General features: G+C 37.6%; 1 protein-coding gene across 7 annotated transcripts in view; it reads right to left on the bottom strand.

The window, feature by feature from the left end:
• The window catches only part of Ppp1r9a (protein phosphatase 1 regulatory subunit 9A), a 336716-nt gene that overhangs the window by 71029 nt on the left and 244390 nt on the right, over positions 1-21297 (bottom strand). The gene's annotated exons all lie outside the window — the stretch shown is intronic.

Raw genomic sequence — 21297 nt, 5'->3', positions numbered from 1 at the left:
CCCCTCCTTGTCATCTATGCTTATACATGAAGGAAATCTGCTCATTAACTTTAATATGATGATTCCTAGTGTCTGGAAGACCATTATTTAATTGCGTTAGACTTCTCCTTTTCAAATAAATTAACTTTAACTCCCTCAACAGAATAAATGCCTTTCTCTGTGATTGTCTTTGTGTCTGCACTCTGACTTTTCTCCAAGTGCTATTCATTTCTCTTAAATTGTAGTGCCTAGAAGTAGACAGTACCCATTAAGAACCTAGGGGCCAGTGATCATGGCAGAATACTGCCTTAGCTCCCTTTAGGCTCTGCTCCCTCACTTAAGAGCTCACTTTGATGGTGTTCATGTCTAGAACTCAGTTTAGACAGTTCGAGTAGTGATTTTCCAAACTGGCCACAAGATAGCAGGACCTCCCTTCCTACTTTAAGTAAAATCAGAGATGCCTTGACTAGAAGAAAATAAGTTAGGATAGGATAGTTAGGATTGGTCCTCCCAAGACAATATAGCTGGAGAATGGAGCTAGTTGATTTAGGAAGCTTCCATTCGTTAGTACAATGTAATCCCATAAATTTTAAGAGGAATCTAATTTTAATTTCAGCTTAGATATAGTTTCCATGGTATTATGTGACAGTTATATTCATTTATGTATATTCATATATTATATATGGCTTTATAATTAATTATTCACACACACACACACACACACACACACACACACACACACACACACATATATATATATATATATATGTATACCTTTATAAATACAAATGGAGTTAACTAGAATGAATACAGCATGGCTGATAAGTAAACAATATCAAGATATTTTCCTGGTGGTGGCATAAAAACAAACAAACAAACAAACAAAAAGATACTTTCCTGAAATGTTTCATATGAAAGAACAAAACTGTGAGCTTGTTATTTTATTTTATTTTATTTTTGGTTTTTCAAGATAGGGTCTCGCTCTAGCCCAGGCTGACCAGGAATTCACTATGTAGTGTCAGGGTGGCCTTGAACTCATGGCGATCCTCCTACCTCTGCCTCCCGAGTGCTGGGATTAAAGGCATGTGCCACCACGTCCAGCTTGTGAGCTTATGTTTAACCCTGCAATCATGTCTCAGGAAAGCCAACCCTTTATTTTGAAGGCTCAGCCTGCAAATGAAATTCTGTTGTCTCTAATTCATTTAACGCTTAGCAGGAATGACTTGATAAAGTCTTAAGATAAAATTAAAGTCTGACTAAACTAAAACAAAATGACACATTTTAAACATGAATCAAAATGAAAACTTGATTTTCATGCCATCTTAAAAATGACTTCTTGTTCTCTATGAGTGAGAATTAATAATGATCATGAGTCTAGGATGGAGCCTGAGGTAAAATTAGATCTCAATGCAAACATTTTTCAAAGAATAAACTCAAGAATGCTAGTTGTGTTTACTTGGTATTATCTAGACTTTATAAGGTGGTTTTCAATAATATCAAGAAAATGAGCTGTTGTCATGTGTTCAGAAGACAGTTCTGTTCAATATTTTTTAAACTGGATTAGAGAATACACAACATGGATGATTCTGACCGCTGGGTAGAGTTCTGGCCTTGTCATTTACACACACTTTATCACAGTTATCTTCACAAACATGAGCTGTTAAAACGTGTGGCCCTTTTATTTTTTCACTTTACCAGTTTCCTCTCTTTGTGATAATTCTTATCACTCATTTTATCTTTCCATTTACTGATACTTTCTCTTTCCACTAGCCTTATAAGCATCCTGGAGAGAAAATACATGTCTTTTACTGCCTTGAATCTTCCTTTTCACACATCATGGATAGGGTATTCTTTCTCTCTTGCTGACTCTTTGCCATTCCCAACCTGAAAAAGTAGTACAATAAAGAATATATCCACTACAGAATTCCACAAACACCTGGAAATGAAAATGTCATATATATACTTAACTAATAATAATAGGTTCTTTTGATTTTCTATCTTTACTGAAAATGGAAGTTATGGTTATGGTTAACATGCAAGTAAAATAATGACAAGATTGAGTCTACCTTACGTAGAGAAAGTATCATGCCCCCCCCTCCCAAAAAAATGAAGAATAAAAAGCTACTACCAAACATGCCTCATGGTAGCCATCTCCTTATATTTATTTTTTAAACAGATATTTATTTATTTATTTATTTATTTATTTATTTATTTATTTATTTATGAGATAGGAAGAGGAAGAGGGATAAGGGGATAGATAGATGAGGGAGGGAGGAGAACAGGTGTGCCAGGGCCTCTACCCACTGCAAATAAACTCCAGACGCATGTGCCACATGCGCATCTGGCTTTACATAGGTACTTAGGAATGGAACCTGGGTCCATAGGCTTTGCAGGCAAGAACCCTAATCACTGAGTCATATCTCCAGCTCTCCTTATATTTCTGGTCAAATTAAAAATCTTCCAAGTAACTAGACACTGTAGACTAAACTCAGGAGAGCTTTCATACTTCTGTACATATTCTCAGGGTCCCACCTGTCACAATAGCTCAAGGTGAGTGTCTGTCCACATCAGACACCCTATGAAGCAGGTTCCCTTATGACTTTGCAAATCCACTCCTTGTGCTCCCACTAGATGCCTTAAATCTCCCACAACACTGATATTTCCCTGTCTGCCTTTTCCCATCAGATTTTTACAAGTGAAGGTTCTCTGAGTGTGCCTGACATAATTTCGAATCTCAGTGCCCAGTGCACTGTCTGGCACACAGTGGGCACTGAACAAATATCTACTGAATAAAGTAAGACAGTTGCAGGCACATCTGCACAGCACAGCAGGGCCTTATTTTTCTGTTAATCTTGGCTTTCCAGTATGAAATATAGCCAAGCACAGCTGCAGCTGAGACCTAAAGGACCCTTCAGGGGTTTTCTCTTGTTGTTAGGTCAAACCATTAGCAGTAATTTTTGCTATAGCAATGTTTGCTCTGGTAAACTCAGGGAAACTAAATGGTGCTAATCATAAAAATAGCCTTAATTATGCAGTTTTGTGGGAATTTGTTTACTGGATTTGAATCTAGTTATATCTATTTTCAGACTCAGCTCTAAGAGAAAATAAAAGAGAACTGTTTTCTCTCTAGAGGACAAAGTCTTCATATGAAGCCATTAGTGATTAAAATTCCCTCATCTATACCAATCACCCATGTGACCCAGTAAAGGCATCCCCTTTCCTGCAAGGGCATCTCTTTGTCCAGTTTTGCTTGATGATTTCTTCTTGTGGCCTAGTTTTGTAATGTTGAGCCACTTAGGTCTCTCTGAATATTGTCTGCAGAGCTATGAAACACTTTCTTCCTGGGGTTGCTATGAGAATATATAGCAGTGATACTTTCAAAGAGTTGATCATAGTGTCTGCAATATAATAAGTGACCATGGGACTTTAGGATGATTATTTTCACCATCTTTTGTTTCCAGGACAACCACAAGGTAATGAAACAAACAAAAGCATGGGCTTCAGGACCAGAGAGACCAGATCTCCAGAGGACATTTTTCTTGTACCTTTCATAGTCCAGTCTTCTGAGAACAGTATAACATCCCAATTTTAAAAGGTATGGAGGGGAATAGAGGAAATAAGTACACAACTATCGAACACTATGCTTGGCCTGACACATATTCATATATCTTTCCATTTATCATTTATCAATTGTTTTAACCTATAAATTTAAAGAAAAAAGATGTTTATTTTGGGTCACTGTTCTGGAAGCCTCAAATCAAAGGGCCACATCTGATAATAGCTAATGGCAGCAGAATTTTGAAGTGGTACAGCAACTATGCAGCAGGAGGCAGGAGCTTTAGTGTGTGTGTGTGTGTGTGTGTGTGTGTGTGCATGTGTGTGTGTGGGTACTTGCTTGTGATATCTTATTTTTTGTTCTAAGTATGTTTTCTGGTTTTTCCTCTGTCCTTCTTGTCTATCCTCCCAGTACAGAAACCTCTAAATTCCCCATCTAGATTACGCATAAGGTCCCGTAGTCCCTGCCTTCAGAACTCAGCTCCTCCTGTCACTGATAACACTCCTGGGAACATTTTCTAAAATTCTTATTTTTTTTAATTTTTTAATTATTTTATTTATTTATTTAAGAGAGACAGAGAGAATGGGTGTGCCAGGTCCTCCAGCTGTTGCAACTGAACTCCAGAGGCATACACCACCTTATGCATATGGCTTACGTGGGTCCTAGGGAATCAAGCCTGGGTCCTTTGGCTTTGCAAGCAAGTACCTTAACCATTAAGTCACCCCTCCAGCCCTTTCTCAAATTCTTAACTACCAACTTGCTAATAATTTTTTTTCCAACTACCCAAGCTTATATTTTCCTTCTGAAGTTTTTCAAGCAATTGTGTTAGACAGCTCATATAAATTAACATTTATAAATGCTTTCTTTAGCTTTCTTCTCCTTACTTTTAGAAAGTACTCTCCAGAAACAAGGACACTATTTCCTGCAGTGGTGGCTACATGCTAAAATGACCCATCTCTGCAAGGACACCTGCATCCTGCACATCTTGCTCTGGTATAACCCTTTCCTCCTGAGAATGGGCTGACCTTCACAACTTACTTCACTTCTAATAACCTAATTACAACAAAGGTTACACAATGTCACTTCTGAAATGTGTTTACACAGGCTGTAACTTGCATCTCCGTGGTCTTCTTGCTCTCTCGGAGCCTCATTATTGGGAAGCAGGCTGCCGTGTTACAGCAGGAAGAGGACCACCTGAAAAGATACTGAGGTGTTGGTCATCTGCCACGGGAGCAGGAGTCGCCAACAGTCCCACACTGGAGCTTGCAAGAGGCTCTTCTGTGTCCTGTCGACAGCTGCAAGGAAGTCTGGATGCAGACCCTGTCCCAGTTGAGCACTTAGATGACCACAGCTCTGGCTGACACCTTACTTGCAGCCTTGGGAGAGATATTGAGTCACAAGCATCCAGATAAACTGACTCACAGATACTATGTTGTATAAATATTTCTTGTTTCAAGTTGCTATGTTTTGGGGCTAATTTGTTTTATAGCAAAAAATATTGGGGCTTGCTGCCAAAATACATGCAAGAAAAAAATAGGGAAGTGGATTTGAAAACAGGCAGTGGACAAAGGCTACAAGGGTCTAAAGAGTGTATTAGAGTCAGTTGTCCTGGACAAACTGTTAGTAGGAATCTGGAAGACCAGGTCCTTTACAGGAGGAAGCAGAAAGCTTATGAACACTATTACTTTCTCCAATGGATGTAAGAAGAATGTTCCAAGGGCCTTATCCCTGACTGAATTTCAAGTAGTGTTGAAGGTGCTATCTGACTTTCCCGTCAATGCTCACAGCAACATGTGAGAGAAGAGAATGAAAGTACTACTAAACAAAAGGGTACAAGACTTGATGGTTTGAAAGTCTTAAAATTAAGTCTTAATTTAAGATTCCCTCCAAACAAAATTCAAATCTGGGGAACTGCCAGAACACAGTCCTACAGCAGAGTGTATGCATGCTGTCTTGAAAAATCCCAAGCTTACGTAACCCTAATTTTACATGACAGGCCGTAAGCAAATCATCTACTACTCAAGACAGACACTAGCTCTACCTAAATTCTATGGCTATACAATATTCTGAAACAAAGGCCACTCATGACTCCACTCACAGGACACATGGGGAAGAGACCCAGAGGAATTAGCTCTCAACAGTATCCTTCATTCTATACTGTCTTGGGATAAGTGGTAGATTTTCCCATGAATATGACACTGCCAGGGCCACATTGACCAAAAAGAAGGAGAAGGAGGAGAAGGAGAAGGAGAAGGAGAAGGAGAAGGAGAAGGAGAAGGAGAAGGAGAAGGAGAAGGAGAAGGAGAAGGAGAAGGAGAAGGAGAAGGAGAAGGAGAAGGAAGAGAAGGAGTAGAAGGAAGAAAGCGGGGAGAGGGAGGAAGAAAGAGGAGTTTGGAAATTCAGCTGATTTTAAAAAGTCAAAAGACTGTTGTTCAGTTTAATAGTGAAATGTCTACAAATTTAGGTGATTACAGAAAGCTGAAACAATTCCACACACTATTAATATGAATAGACAACTACTTTCTAATCATTACTATATTCTGTTTCTTTTTATTTATTGAATGTCCCCTGTATTGGCCCAATTTCTTGTGCTATAAGACACAAACAAAACAACAAACTCAATTTGCAGATAAAAAGTCATGCTTCTATTTTGTGTGTCTTTCATTGTAAAGATTCTCTTGTACTATTGCTATTGGAACTTCTGACAGATTGCCCTGAAAATGGGATTTTAATTCTTTATCATATTTATATATTGTTTACACATATAGCAACTCTTGTAAGTCACAAAAGTTTTTTCCATGATTCAATAGTCCTTTTAATCAATTTAACTATATACAACTAGATAAATGCCACTGTCTTTACATTAATGTGAAATATATTCTATAAATGGAGGGAACCCATGGTCACTCGTTTCCTGCCGAGATCTTGAAGTAATGAATTAACAACAAAAGCAGACTCTAGGGCTGGAGAGATGGCTTAGCGGTTAAGCGCTTGCCTGTGAAGCCTAAGGACCCCAGTTCGAGGCTCAGTTCCCCAGGTCCCACGTTAGCCAGATGCACAAGGGGGCGCACGCGTCTGGAGTTCGTTTGCAGAGGCTGGAAGCCCTGGCGCGCCCATTCTCTCTCTCTCCCTCTATCTGTCTTTCTCTCTGTGTCTGTCGCTCTCAAATAAATAAATTAAAAATTTAAAAAAAAAAAAAAAAAAAAAAAAAAAAAAAAAAAAAAAGCAGACTCTATAATTCAAATGTCACACTGCAGTTTCAGACTGGCAGACTTCCTTAAGTTTCATTTTACTTGCCAAGGAAACAATGAGACACTTATTCTGATGCCAGTTCAACTGTGGGAAGAGACTGAGAGATGTCTATTTTCTTTAATGTTTAATCAGAAGAGGATAACCAGCAACCAAAGGGACACATGTTGTTCTTGTAAACATTCTATACTAGAAACTAACTGAATTTTAGAAAATATTATTGTTTCATTAAAAATATGGTATATCTGTATTAAAATTGATTAATACAATTGAAAAAAATTATAGAAAATCATCAACCATAGCCAGGAATTATAGCTGTATAAAGAACAACTTGCCTGAAATAAGTATATCAATGGTATCTTTGAGCATAATGCAACCAAATTAGATAGTTATATATATTTATATCCAAATCTTAAACCCTCCTTCCAAGGAGGATTCCAACTTTTGCCTCATACAACTATCTTTTATTTTTCTGGGAAGGTCTTCCCTTCTTGGCAAGGACTGGAAGGTCATTATTTCAGTGTTCCTGGCAGGTCTAACTGCATCCAACACCTTTCCACGAGGTCTCCCTATTAAACACAAAGCAAGGGAGCAGAACTGAGGCTGGCCAGAGAAATGTGTATTTTTAAAGAAGTACTATGATAGCCAGGCCTAGTGGCTCTCACATATAACCTTAGCATGTGGGAGACCAAGACAGGAGGATTTCCATAAGTTCAAGGTCAGCCAAGTTTACAAAGCAGTTCCAGGCCAACCGGGGCTATACAATGAATCCTGTTAAGAAAAACAGAAAGGAAGAAAGGAAGGGAGGAGGCAGGAAGTGTGGGAGACCAGCTCCTTAAGGTTCTCCCACTGAGACAAATTTGGGAAGTAGTTTTAAGCTATTTTTAACATTTTACCTTTGTTTATTTGAAAGAGGGAGGAATGGGAGGAGGGAGGGAGAGAGAAGGAGAGAAAGAGAGAGAAATAGAGAGAGGGAGGGAGAGAATGGGCATGCCAGGGCCTTCAGCCACTGGAAACAAACTCCAGGTGCACACGCCATGTTCATCTAGCTTACATGGGTCCTGGGGAATCAGTCCTGGGTTCTTTGGCTTTGCGGGCAAGATCCTTAATGGCTGAGCCGTCTCTCTAGCCCTTTAAGCTACTTTTAAAGTCCTCAAAGAGGAAGAACTATGTTATATTCACTTTCTATGCCTTATTGCTAAATACATGATACTGAACATGGTGGATTTCAAAATTTTAAGTGCTTAGTTGACATTAAAGCTACAAATACAATAAATTTTAAAGCTCAATAAATAGTAATGTAACCATGATCAATGAATCAGCAATTTAATTAAAAGAGGTGTTGCCTGGGTGTGGTTGCACACGCCTCTATCCCAGTTCTTGGAAGGCAGAGGAAGGATTGCTTTGAGTTTGAAACCAGCCTGGGACTACATTGTGAATTCCAGGTCAGCCTGGGTTAGAGAAAGACCCTGCATTGAAAAACCAAAAAAATAAAAATAAAAAAGAAGAAGAAGAAAAAATGCTTGTATGGTTATCCTGTCCTCTGGGTGAGCCTCTAGCAATCCCTTATCCAGTGAGGAAATTCCTTATCCAGTGAGGAACTTCCATGGAATTTTATTGTTCTGCTTTTTGGTTACTACATCTTGGTTTCACTAAACAACATGTCATTATTTAGACAAATTGGTATCACTGAGACAACTCTGTGTGTATTTTTATGGGCCTGTGTCTTTCTCCTGTCAACAGTAACACAGCAAGCACTAGTTAGTCATGGGCTGCTGATTCATTTCTGCGTATTAATCTATTGTGTGACTATATTTTCCCATGCTCTTGTTGATAGAAGTGTCAGATGTCCTATCATGGGACTATATTATACATGAGTGTTATGATATATTTATATAAGAATCTTATCAAGCTGTTTATGGCATTAAATAGAATTTTGAATCAATTTTACAGAATAGTACCAGATAATATTTTTGCAAGTGGTTGGTCCAATTTATTTTATTTTTTTCTTTTAAAAAATTATTTGAGGTTAGCTTGACAGACTGCCTTTTTTAAAAATGCAAGACTTAGAGAGACAGAGACAGACAGATGTCATGCGAAGGCCTCCAGCCACTGCAACTGCACTCCAGACATGTGCACCTTCTTGTGCGCATGTGCAATCTTGCTCGCTTGTGTCACTTTATGTGTCTGGCCTATGTGGGACCTAGACATTCAAACATGAGTCCTTAGGCTTCTCAGGCAAGCGCCTTAGCTGTTAAGCCATCTCTTCAGCCCCCAATTTATTTTTCTATGTGAAAAAAGTTTAAGACTTCCTCCTTACTTCACATTCTCTGAACTTAATATACCTAACTTAGATCAATTCTATAGGTTTGAAATGACATTTTAATTTGGTTTTAATTGTCACAACCATATTACTTTTTGTCATATGTGTACTCAAGGCAGGGGCCCATGGGCAGTCTTTTCCAACTAGCTCATAGAAATACTTTAATATAATTTCTTCCAGTTATTTATTTTTCAAGTATTTCTTCCAGATTTTCTGGCTTATTATTTTTCTTAAAGCTATTAATTCAGTTGACAAATGTAAATTCTTCATTACAGTGCTGCCAGTGTTCTCAATACTTTCCTTTAAGGAAGTGTTTTACACTGAGGATATAAAGACACTCCTCTACGCTGCCTTCTGAATTTAGTTTTACTTTTCATATGTGAATGGCCAACCCACCTGAAATGGACTGACATGAGAGTTCACCTTGTAATTTTTTTTGTTCATTGAAAGACCTAACATGTTTCAATTCCTACCCAGTTTTATATATATCACAAGTCAAATTTATGTATACATTTAAAAAAATTTCTTGCTTATTATAATTTACTTATTTGAGAGTGACAGAGAGAGAGAAGGAGGCAGACAGACAGAGAGAGAGAGAGAGAGAGAGAGAGAGAGAGAGAGAGAGAGGGACAATGGGCACGCCAGGGCTTCCAGCCACTGCAAACAAACTCCAGATGTGTGTGCCCCCTTCTGCATCTGGCTAACGTGGGTCCTGGGGAATCAAGCCTCGAACTGGGGTCATTAGGCTTCAAAGGCAAGTGCTTAACCACTAAGCCATATCTCCAGCCCTAAAAATTTTAATAATACATATCTGGACTCCTTGACCCACTTCTCCACTCTTTGTGCCATAGGTTAAATCACTGCACTTTACTAACAACTACCACTCTATGGTATGTTAAATGCTCATTTTATCCCATGGTCATTTTAAGTGTATTTTATCACCTGCTTACCAAAGTCACTTGAAAACCTTTTGGATTTTTACTAGAAATGAACTAAATGTATCAACCAACTTGGACAATATCAACTTAATGAAGCTATTAATTCTTCCAATCAATGAACAAGGTTTTTCGGTGCTGTCATATTAGTGGTTATTTGGTCAGTTTCAATGAAAGCTTATCTTTCCCATGAAGGTCTTTCCTTTTATTTTATTGATATCTTACAACTTAAACGTTACACACACACACACACACACACACAATTTATTTGAAAGACAGAGGAGAGAGAGAGAGACAGAGAAAGAGAGGGAGGGAGGGAGGGAAAGAGAGAATGGGCATGCCAGGCCCTCTAGCCACTGCACATATATACATTGCCTTGTGTATTTGACTTTATGTAGGTACTGGGAAATTGAACCTGGGTCCTTAGGCTTTACCAGCAAGTGCTTTAACCACTAAACCATCTCTCCAACTCATAAATTATATTTTCCCCTCTTTGTAGATATATTGAAATAGATATTATATCTTATACTACATAGTCAAAAAATTGTTAAAATCTTGTATGATTTCTATAATAGATACTTTTGAATTTTCTAAATATACATTTCATCATCTATGAACTATAACAGTTTTACTAATTTTCCAATTTGTTCCTCTAACTCCTTTCTTCCTAGAACACTGTTAGATACAAGAGGTGGTTGATTTTGATATGTTAACTGCACATACATTCCTAGCTATATCCAATCAGGCTATGTAACCAATTTTATATGTTGGTAGATGTAGTTGGATGACATTTTGATCAGGATTTCTTTTGCATTAATTTTGTTAATGAAATAAACCTTTAAGTTTTCCTTCGCATCATTATGAGGTTTTCTTACCAAGGTGACACTTAATTAGCTCATACATCTTACAATATCAAGGTTGTACTACATTCTTGGCATCAAAGCTGCCATCATGTGTGCATGTGTGACCTTGAGTGCAGGTGTCACCTTGTGCTTCTGGCTTATGTGGATTCTGGGGAGTCGAACCTGGGTCCTTAGGCTTTGCAGGCAAGTGCCCTAACTGCTAAGCCATCTTTACAGCCCAAGAAACTCATGATTTTGAAACTTTAACTCTTATGTCTTGAATAAAGGTAAGCATGTCAAGAAGGGATACTTTCTTTTATGAAACTCAGCACACATTTAGGCTACTGTAACAATGATTTCTCACAGAAAGTTTTCTTCCTCTCTAATTGGCAATAAGGTCTGACATTTGTAATTTTCCATGCATCCTTGGGGTGGTAGATTCAGTTTTGGGTAGGGATAGAATTCTGTCTACGATACCTTTAAACCAAGACCTGTCATAGTATCATCATAATAATTATTAGGATTAAGTATAAAGATAAAATGATGTTAGAATGTATGGTGATTTGATTCAGGTGTCCCCATAAACTTAAGTGTTTTGAATGCTAGGTTCCAAAGTTGATGGTAATTGGAAATTAAAGCCTCCTGGAGGTGGTGAATTGTTGGGGGTGGACTTATGAGTAATATGGCCAGCTTCCTCTTGCCAGTGTTTGGCACATTCTCCTGTTCCTGTTGTCCACTTGATGTTGACAATGAGGATGATGTCTACTCTCTGCTTGTGCCATTGTTTTCTCTGCCATCATGGAGCTTCTTCTTGAGTCTGTAAGCCAAAGTAAACCCTTTTTTCCCACAAGCTGGTCTTTTTCAGGTGATTTCTGCCAGCAATGCGAACCTGACTGCAACAGTAAAATTGGTAACAGAGGAGTGGGATTGCTGCTGGATACCTATGTGACTTTGGCCTTATGGAGATGATTTTCAAGAGGAAAGGGGAAGGATTTGAAATGTTGGCCTAAGAGATACCTTGCAGTGCTATAAGTACAGCTTGATGGACTATACTGTCAGAGTTGAAAGACCCCAATGCAGTAATAACTATGGACTATGAGGTTTGGCTTGTGAGGGTGAGAAAGACCTTTGCCTGAACTGGGCTAGAAGCAGTTTGTGTGAGAGGCTTGCTGTTATGACTGTGTCTTGAGAAGTTGTGCAGGGTTGCATGGCATAGAAATGGACTGGCATAAGTAGAGTAACGTGGCATAGAAATGAAATATTTTGGCCAAAACTGCTGCCTGTTCAGCTGCAATTACATGAGTGATTATAACTACTGAGATTTATCCAGCTGACCTGCACTGGGACAAGAGGAAAATGCAGTCTTTTCAAGGGGCCTTAATGATGAAGGAGTCTCCTGTTCTTCAAGGTCTGTGTTATTTCCTCCTGGATTAACAAATCAGTACCCCACCGGGTATTATGGAGTATAAGAAATGCAGGAAAGAGAGGGCCAATAAATTTGCAACACTGCCTTGTGTTTTAGAAATGGCCATGGGCAATGTGAAGCAGGTTTGCTGGATGCCTGCATGTAGACCTGATGGAATCATAAGGATGGACCGTGGGTTGCAATGGAGACCCAGTGGAGATGCTGGGACTACAAGATGGCTGCTAAGGAGAGCTGCTGGCCCCAGATGAAGTTTCCCAGGACTGTGAGTAGCCTAGCTGGAGGGGCAGAATTGGAACTCCAGAGACTTTTTGCTGGTTAGGACCATCAGACTTAAGAGATTTGTCACTGGCTAGAGTTGTTGGACTTGTAGCTACTGGTCTGATGTTTGCCATGATTGTTTAAATCTTGCACTGGTTGAATATTTCTTTGCTATGCCAAATGCCATCTTTTGCAGTGTGAATGTTTATTCTGTGCCATTATTGGTTTTTGGTTTATTTTTTTGGTATTATGGCTCAGTTAAATGACCTTGGAATATGGGTATGTTTGAACATCACTAGGAATGATTAAAAACTATGGTGATTTTAAAATATGGACTAAATGCTTTGCATTTTGCATCATGTATGGTTATCAGTTTATGGGGTGGGTAGAATGTAATGGTTTGATTCAGGTGTACCCCATAAACTTAGGTGTTTTGAATGCTAGGTTTCCCAGCTGATGGCAATTGGAAATTAAAGCCTCCTGGAGATAATGTATTGTTGGGGGCGGGATAATGTGTGTTATAGCCAGTTTTCCCATGCCAGTGTTGGGCACACTTTTCTGTTCCTATTGTTCACCCAATGTTGGCCAGGAGGATGATGTCCACCCTCTGCTCGTGCCATTTTCCCCTTCTATCATGGAGCTTCCCCTTGATCCTGTAAGGCAAAATAAATCCTTTTCCCCACAAGCTGCTCTTGGTCGGTGACTTCTGCCAGCAAGGCAAACCTGACTACAATAGAATGAATCAAAGAAGCTGAATATAAGCATCCTGAATATCATTCAAGTGACATTCTAGAACTTGCAAAACTAATCTGTAGTGTCAGAAAGCAGATGGAATGGCTGCTTCAGATGGGGTGTAACTGCAAAGTTCCTTGAGGTAAACACTTGTTTTGATAGTGGTTTCTTGCCAAACCATTAATTTAGATACACTTAAAACTGATACACTGTATTGTATGTAAATTTTTCAGTAAAGTTGATTGTCAAATAGAGATAAAATGAAAAATTAAATTATACATTTAAGATCTGCTCCATCCTTACTTTATGCTCATTTTATCTGAATAAAATAATTGTCTAGATCTCTTTTGAATCTGGAGCTGCAGAACTCTTAGAGCTGCCACCATTCTTACTAGCATCAGTGTCAGGTTTAGAGGAAGAAGCATCTCTAAAACTGGTTCCATCACCATCCACATTAGTCTGATTGCCATTTACTCTTTATTTCTCATGAAGACTCATTTCTACATCTAAAGGCTATTTCTAAGCTAACACCTTTGGAAGTAGAAGGTGGCCATGTATGTAGCATTGAACTTGACATGCAGTAGGGCACTTTGAGTATTCTGAATCTATTGTAGGATTATCCCATTTTGAGCAAGAAGTCATGCCAACCTGAGTCACTGAATACTGTAAAAGGACTAAACCTCTCAATGGACAAAAAGTTATTTTGGGGCTGGAGAGATGGCTTAGTGGTTAAGTGCTTGCCTGTGAAGCCTAAGGACCCCGGTTCAAGGCTCGGTTCCCCAGGTCCCACGTTAGCCAGATGCACAAGGGGGCGCACACGTCTGGAGTTCGTTTGCAGAGGCTGGAAGCCCTGGCGCGCCCATTCTCTCTCTCTCCCTCTATCTGTCTTTCTCTCTGTGTCTGTCGCTCTCAAATAAATAAATGAAACATTTAAAAAAAAAAGTTATTTTGTTCTGGTTTCAACTGTAGAGGACTTCAGGCAAGTGACAGGGCTAGGGTGATTCAAATGTCACACTTCCTCAAGACACACTTAATGTGGAAGAAGGCAAAAGCCTGTAGGAAGTGCTGATGTCCAAAGCACCAAAAGACTGAATACAGACTGTTCTCCAGCCTTTATCCTGTCTCCTCTTGTCTTCCCAGCTTTGATGCTGCATTTGCTCTTGTATTCTACACTCTGTTCCCTCATCATATTCTTGACTAAATTTCATTCTCATTTAACTCTATCCTCCAGTTTTCATCCCCACCTGCTTTCGTCGTTCAGTTTAGTCTAATTTCTTAGCTTCATCTAATGTGTCCAGGTCTGTGTTCATTCCTGTATGTATTAAAAGTCAACTATCTTGTGAACATTTGTCACTGATGAGAAGACAGGCTAACTGACTGAAGCTTATGAATTAAAAAAAAAAAAGGATAAGAGATCTATATGGTGTTACTGGCTCCCTAAAAATAGACAGGAAGGCTTAGTGGAGGTAATGCAGCCTAAGCAGAGCTCTGAATGGCAAACAAGACTATATGAACATGCCAGAGAAACAAAGCACCAGTGCAGAGGGCATCAGTCAGGGCAGGCAAGACTGATGAGCAAACGGGGGTTCCAATGGCCTACCAGAAGATAAATTGGCTTCTCAGGCTAGAAAGATCTGTCTCTTTCAATGACTATTTGAACTTTAGAACTTTTTAAGTAAGAATAAGGTTCAGTTTATAAAACAGCATTTTTAATTTGAAAGAATGCTGTCATGTATGCTTGCTCCTATGTCACCTCTTTAACACTTCAAGCTCTGCAGTCTGTCACTGCAACACAGAACAGCTCCAACATGTTTCCAAGAGTCATACAGAACTGCTCTCACATGGCTGTGGGTGTCACGTAGAATTGCTCTCACATGGTTCCCAGTGACATTCAAATCGGCTCTTACATGTTGTCAGTCTATGTTCAATGACCTAGAAGAATCTGACAAAGTATTTTTGTTGTTGCTTTTGTATTTAATAGCTCATGAATGAATAATATTAGAGTGTGGCAGTTGTAAAGAGTAGGAAAAATAAATTCATATGCATTTTAATTTTTATAAATTATACAAAGACAATGTACTATTAAAAGATAAAATATCTAAGCAAAGGCTCCTATTCTAATTCCGTCTCTCTTGACCCTAATTTTCCCCCACTTGTGCTCAGTGTTACATGTCATAATGTCCCTATGAACAAAAAAGCATGTCTTCATATTCCTTGGGAAGATCATTAAGGTCGAGAGCTATGTCTACCTCCTGGGGCTTTGGGTAAGTATATTTGTGAAGTGCATGTGCACATTCCTTAGGCTAGAACAAGCATGGACACAATCTTCAACCAAATGTTTGCTGAGAACCTTATGATTCTGTTTTAATTATAGTGATCATTAGCACAAATGTGCATGCACACCTGCATACACATGTGCACATGGACACACACATACAAAATATATTTCTTTATTATCCTTCAGGCTCCTCTTATAACTTTCAGACCACTTATCTCTTCTGTACACATGGCCTCCATTTTAAATTGCTCCTGTTTAAAGGGTCATACCTTTTCAGACATTTTGTTATTTCTGTTCTACAAATAATCCAAATAAACAGTGAAAAAACAAGTAATTTGTATCAGAAAATTATTTTCTTGAAAAGAAAACATACTGGATTTAAAAACAATATAAAACACCATGTTCATTGTATTATATAAATGTCATATGCCCTTGAGACTGAGTTTCCTTTTCCCCCCTTTAATTTGAATCACAAAATGTTTAAGAGGTTAAGGGTTAAAAACATCCCTGGTTAAATATTAGAAAGTGAGTCCATATTACAAAACCAATATTTTCTGAGTATTATTCAAAACACGAAACACACAGTTCTAGAAAAGCACAGAAAGTTAATAAGATACATAGAATATTTAATTTCACAGGAGAAGCAAGAAAACAAGTGTACTTTTCCACCAAATAAACAAACCTTAAGGAAACAGTTGTTATTGTTATTGCAGTTTCCAGACCCTCCTTGCAGTTCAGTCACAGAGCTCTAGAAAGTTGACAACAACAATTAAAGAAGCTCCCCATCCCAAGAGAAAAAAGAAAAAAATACTTATATTCTAATCCTGGTTATACCCCACTAATGTCCAGTACCCAGGGGTACTGCTACATTTTGGTAAAAATGTCGTACTTTTGTTTTTCCATATTTCCATAATATGGAAAACTGTTTCCATATTAAACTCACATTATTAAAATGCCACTATAATAACTACCATCTCTTGCTCACACAGCACAAACTTTTTCCAACCAGGAACAAAAATAGGAGTCAAATTTATATCATCCCTTTAGAGCCTTGCATACAAAAACTGCATTATTGTAAACCTTCTAATATTTATCTAAATCATAGATTCCATTATACTTTTGCTTTTAATTGTTACATGTTAATTAGGAACAATAAAAATAAATATACATGTAGATACCTACTTAAAATTTTCTCCAGTACTTTAAAGTATCCTAAGAGCCAATACTGTTATAATATTGATATTATGTTAATTTCCAGTAGCAAAAACAAATTATAAAGAAAAGATTAAATTATATCTTAATATAAGGGGCTTCAGATTCTGGAATGATGATTAACCCTATTATGAACTTCTATATTGAAATGACGTCTATAACAAAAGACTTGACAATATAATAAATATCATGTTTTCAAAGGATCTTTATGGAAAACAATCATATAATTTTAAACCTCATTTTAACATCTGTGAGCATATCTGTTTTCTAATACAAAAAGGATGCAGTAGCAACTCATCTTCTTTTTCTTATCTGAGCCCAGAGTAATTCATTCTGCACCATGTTCTTTGACAGAAAGAACACAAAACATAAATACAGTACACACAAATGAATACCAATCATAACCATCTCACCACTGGAAGGCTAAATATCTATCATCAGTTATAGATTAAAACAGGATATTAAGTAATATTAAAATTAAATTCTAGTAGAAAAATTGACCATACCCCCAGAGTTTCATGACATAGTGCTGACTGTCTGAGAGGCTTACTGAAATCTTCCATGGTTACCTTTCAAATTGTTTAAAGAAAAGAAAGAAAAAAACAAATGAACAATAATTCTATTACATCCAGAACAGAAAGGCAAAGACTCATCACAGACATAATCAGAGGTAATGTAAAATATCAGTATTCAGATTTCCATTTCCCCAGCATTACAGAATCCTCCCTCTTACTCCTGAGTCCTTGGTCAGGATAACTTTTACTGATTATTATCATCTTTTAATTAGAATAGTTAATTGTGAACAGAAGTAGGAATGCAAATCCAAATGGAATTAGCTTTTTGCTCATTTTAAACTCTTCTACTTTAAGTATTTGGAGAGAAACAGAAAAAAAAGCAAAGACAAATAGTTTGAGGGTATATGTATACATTTCAAATCTATTACAGCATACTCTGGGAATTTCTCAAGTATTAAGATAGATATATGTAGGCATAAGTAATGCATAATAAGTGTTATTTTTGAGCTTTTACTCTTTACTCCTTCAGAGGACCAGTGCACTTAATAATCAAGATATACTTCTCCCACTGTAATGTTTTCTGTGCAGCCAATGCAAGCAAGTAACTCCTCTCCATCAACGTGATGAGCTCCAAGTTAGAATCAACTTTGAATACTATGATCAAAAACAGGAGTGCCCTATCTTTCCACTGACAACGCTGACCTAAGTGCTAGCTTTAGAAATTGGTTGACTGGACTTGGTTGCTCTGTGTCTAATTAGATATTTTTTCTTAACTGTGTCCATAGAAGGTCTTGACAGATATAAGCAAATAAAAATTATTATAAATTCAAGATCACCAGATGATTCTATAAATTATAAGGAAGGTGAAAAGCCAAATGGCTGATTACATACATTCAGGGACTGCTCTAATAAAGTTATATAAATCAATAAACTGCTAAATTATGTATGTAATTAAATCAATTATTCAAAGACCGCATATCCATTGGATACTCAGTATTGGTCCTTTTCATATCCTTATATCTTAGTAAGGGTAATTTTACTTTTCCTTAACAAGAAGACAAGAAGTAATAAGAAGACAAGAGTACACATAAAATATGGTAATAAACCTCTAAGTCACTGATTTAATATTTGGTAGCATTAATAAATTTTTTAAATCAAGTGACAATACTGGAAGCCTCAATATTGGGGTGGGGATTTCTTATATAGCTTTCATCTCTCCTGTGTATAAAAAATTAAACGTTGGTTTTACCTTGGTATGTTTTAGAGAGGAACTGTGAAACACACAAGACAGAGAGAAAACACAATTCAGGAAACAGATGAAAGAAAAACACAAGGAAGAGTCTCTGGTCTCAGTCTTGTGAGCATTACATAGGGCAAGACAGCAGCATCTGCTTTCTAGTTCTACAGCTTGCAGAAAAGGGAAATGTTTCACTTCTAACCAAACTTAAAGTTCTTGTAACACATTTTTGTACTTGATTATGGTTCCCTTTAAGCTGTATGCAGATAATTCTTATGGGCTGTTGAATACAATAAAGTAAGTCTCCAAGGATTCAATTTCCCAAACTAGAAACACAGAATAGACTCAGAGAACCTAAGTACTACAAGAAACTCCATCATTCTAAACAGGGATCCTCTTCACATGGTTATTCTGTGTGGGTTGGAGTGAAGACAGAATTGTCAGGTGCTCTATGAACTCCACTCAGAAACACATGGTGCCCAGACTTGGGTCCAGGGAGCCTGTTTCATCCAAGCTCTGCTATACATTAGCTGGACCATTAGAAAAAATATCAGCTGTTACTGTGTAGGAAAAAAATTCTCTCCCAATTGCTTTAAAGATTAAGTGATATACATATATGAAAATTATCATTAAAAGCTTAAAGTTTATGCATTTAGTACTATTTACTTTCTTCTTTTACCCCTGTCTAGATGATAATAAACTCTATTTGCTTTCCAAACTCAAGTAAAGAAGTGAAACTCATAACCAACCTTTTACATGGTACACATGTTCTTAAATCTAAATATTCAGAAAAATTGTATTTAAACTACCAAATTATATAAAAATCATATAATATATATTAACTTCTGACACATGTTATATAGAGTAGACTCATTCTCTCTCTCTGTCTCTCTCTCTGTCCCCCCTCCCACACACTAAAGGTGTTTTGGCTAAGGTTTTGGAGGACACGTAATTAACTCATCAAAGTAACTGGAAGAAGCATGGGATACATGATGCATAATTTTAACTAGGGGAACTTCAATAATTTGGCCATCTAACTTTTAAAGAAAACAAAACTAAACCAGGTTTTGCTATGTAGCTCAGGCTGACCTTGAACTCAAATCATTCTGCTCCTACCTCTGCCTCCCCTGTGTTAATTATAACCATGGCCCACCACACAGCTCAGGATCTGATGTGTCATTTCATATGAAGAGAACATTAGAAACTGGGAGGAATTCTGAGATCTAGTCAAGTTCCTGTACTTTAAAGCCAAGGACAAATAAGTGCAGCCTTAGCGGGGCCCTTGTTTTCTATTAGTGGATGTCACCATACTTGCCTGCTCCTCAAACCCCAAAACTTTGCAGGTAAGTGAGGTGAAAATCAAACCCTCCAGAGAATGATTCCAGGACCCTGTAGGTGGCTTGTAACCAACCAACCAATACTTTGAGTAGAACTCAGAACATTAGAGCAGAGAACTGAAAAGTTGGTGCAAGATTTGGGAACGTGGTTTGAGTTGCAAAATCCAAAATAACATACTTTAGACTATCATCTCAGTATAATTAGACAACATTTGCCCTTTCAAATGGATTCCAAAAATGAAAAGGTACATGGAGAAACAGATTTCTATAAGACTATTTCATTCATATAGAAGATACCTAATATATTATGCTTCTTTTTCAAAAGTTAGTTGGAGCTAGGCATGGTGGCTCTCACCTATAATACCAGCAATCAAGAGCTGAGGCAGGAGGATTACAAGTTCCAGAGAAGCCTAGACTACAGCATCTCAAAAGCATAAAATAGCTGGGCATGGTGGTGCATACCTTTCATCCCAGAACTCAGGAGGCAGAGGTAGGAGGATTGCTGCAAGTTCAATGCCATTCTGAGACACATAGTAAATTCTAGATCAGCCTGAGCTAGAATAAGACACTACCTTGAAAAACTAATTTTAAAAAAGGTAAAAGCAAAAACATTTAATTGATATACCATTTACAGTTTTTGACCATAATAAATGGAGAATACATTTTCAAACATGAAAACTTAATATAAATTTGGGTTACAAAAATTCCAGATAAAATATACATGAAAAATATTTGAATGTCCATTTATTAATCTTTTTTTTTTAACGTCCTGGCTAGAAACCCTGAAAAGTCTGGAAAAATAAGATGTTCAGATGAGCAGAAGTTGAACATAAAAAATTTCAGTATGCTTACATCAGCTGACATGAAGCATATTTATTTTATCTTACTATTTGCTGGTTTATGAAGTATGAAATACTGCAACTAAATTGTTGATGAATCTCTTGACATGCCAATATGAAACATGTGTGCATTTGAATGTGTTTATAATAAAGCACGTTGTCCCGGTATATCAGTATACATTTGGCACTGACGTTAGAAATAGACCAGCATCTGTATTACATTACAACACCCAGGGTTCTGGAGAACTGTTTTCACTTGGGAGTTAGCTTCCACTCATTTACTTGATATTCTACAGAGAGCAGGATGTAAAATCACTCCAATATGTACCTACACCAGGGAACATGTGCTGGTGGGAAAGCCCTGCTCTGCTCCACGTTAGCACAAATCATGGCGAGCACATGCAAAGAGCTTTCTCTTCCGGGGGAAGCAAACCTCTGGAAGCACTCAACAACCATCAGTCCTTCTCCACGTATGTTTGTATGTGTGTGTGCTTTTTCACCTAAATGTTTACTGATTGCTTCTTTTCTTTGAAAAAGCATCAGCTGCTAATGTAGAACATTTGGAAAAAGATGAGAAAA

This window comes from Jaculus jaculus, chromosome 10, assembly GCF_020740685.1.
Source record: "Jaculus jaculus isolate mJacJac1 chromosome 10, mJacJac1.mat.Y.cur, whole genome shotgun sequence".
In the NCBI taxonomy this organism is placed as follows: Eukaryota; Metazoa; Chordata; class Mammalia; order Rodentia; family Dipodidae; genus Jaculus; species Jaculus jaculus.
This window is presented reverse-complemented; position numbering and strand designations above follow the sequence as displayed.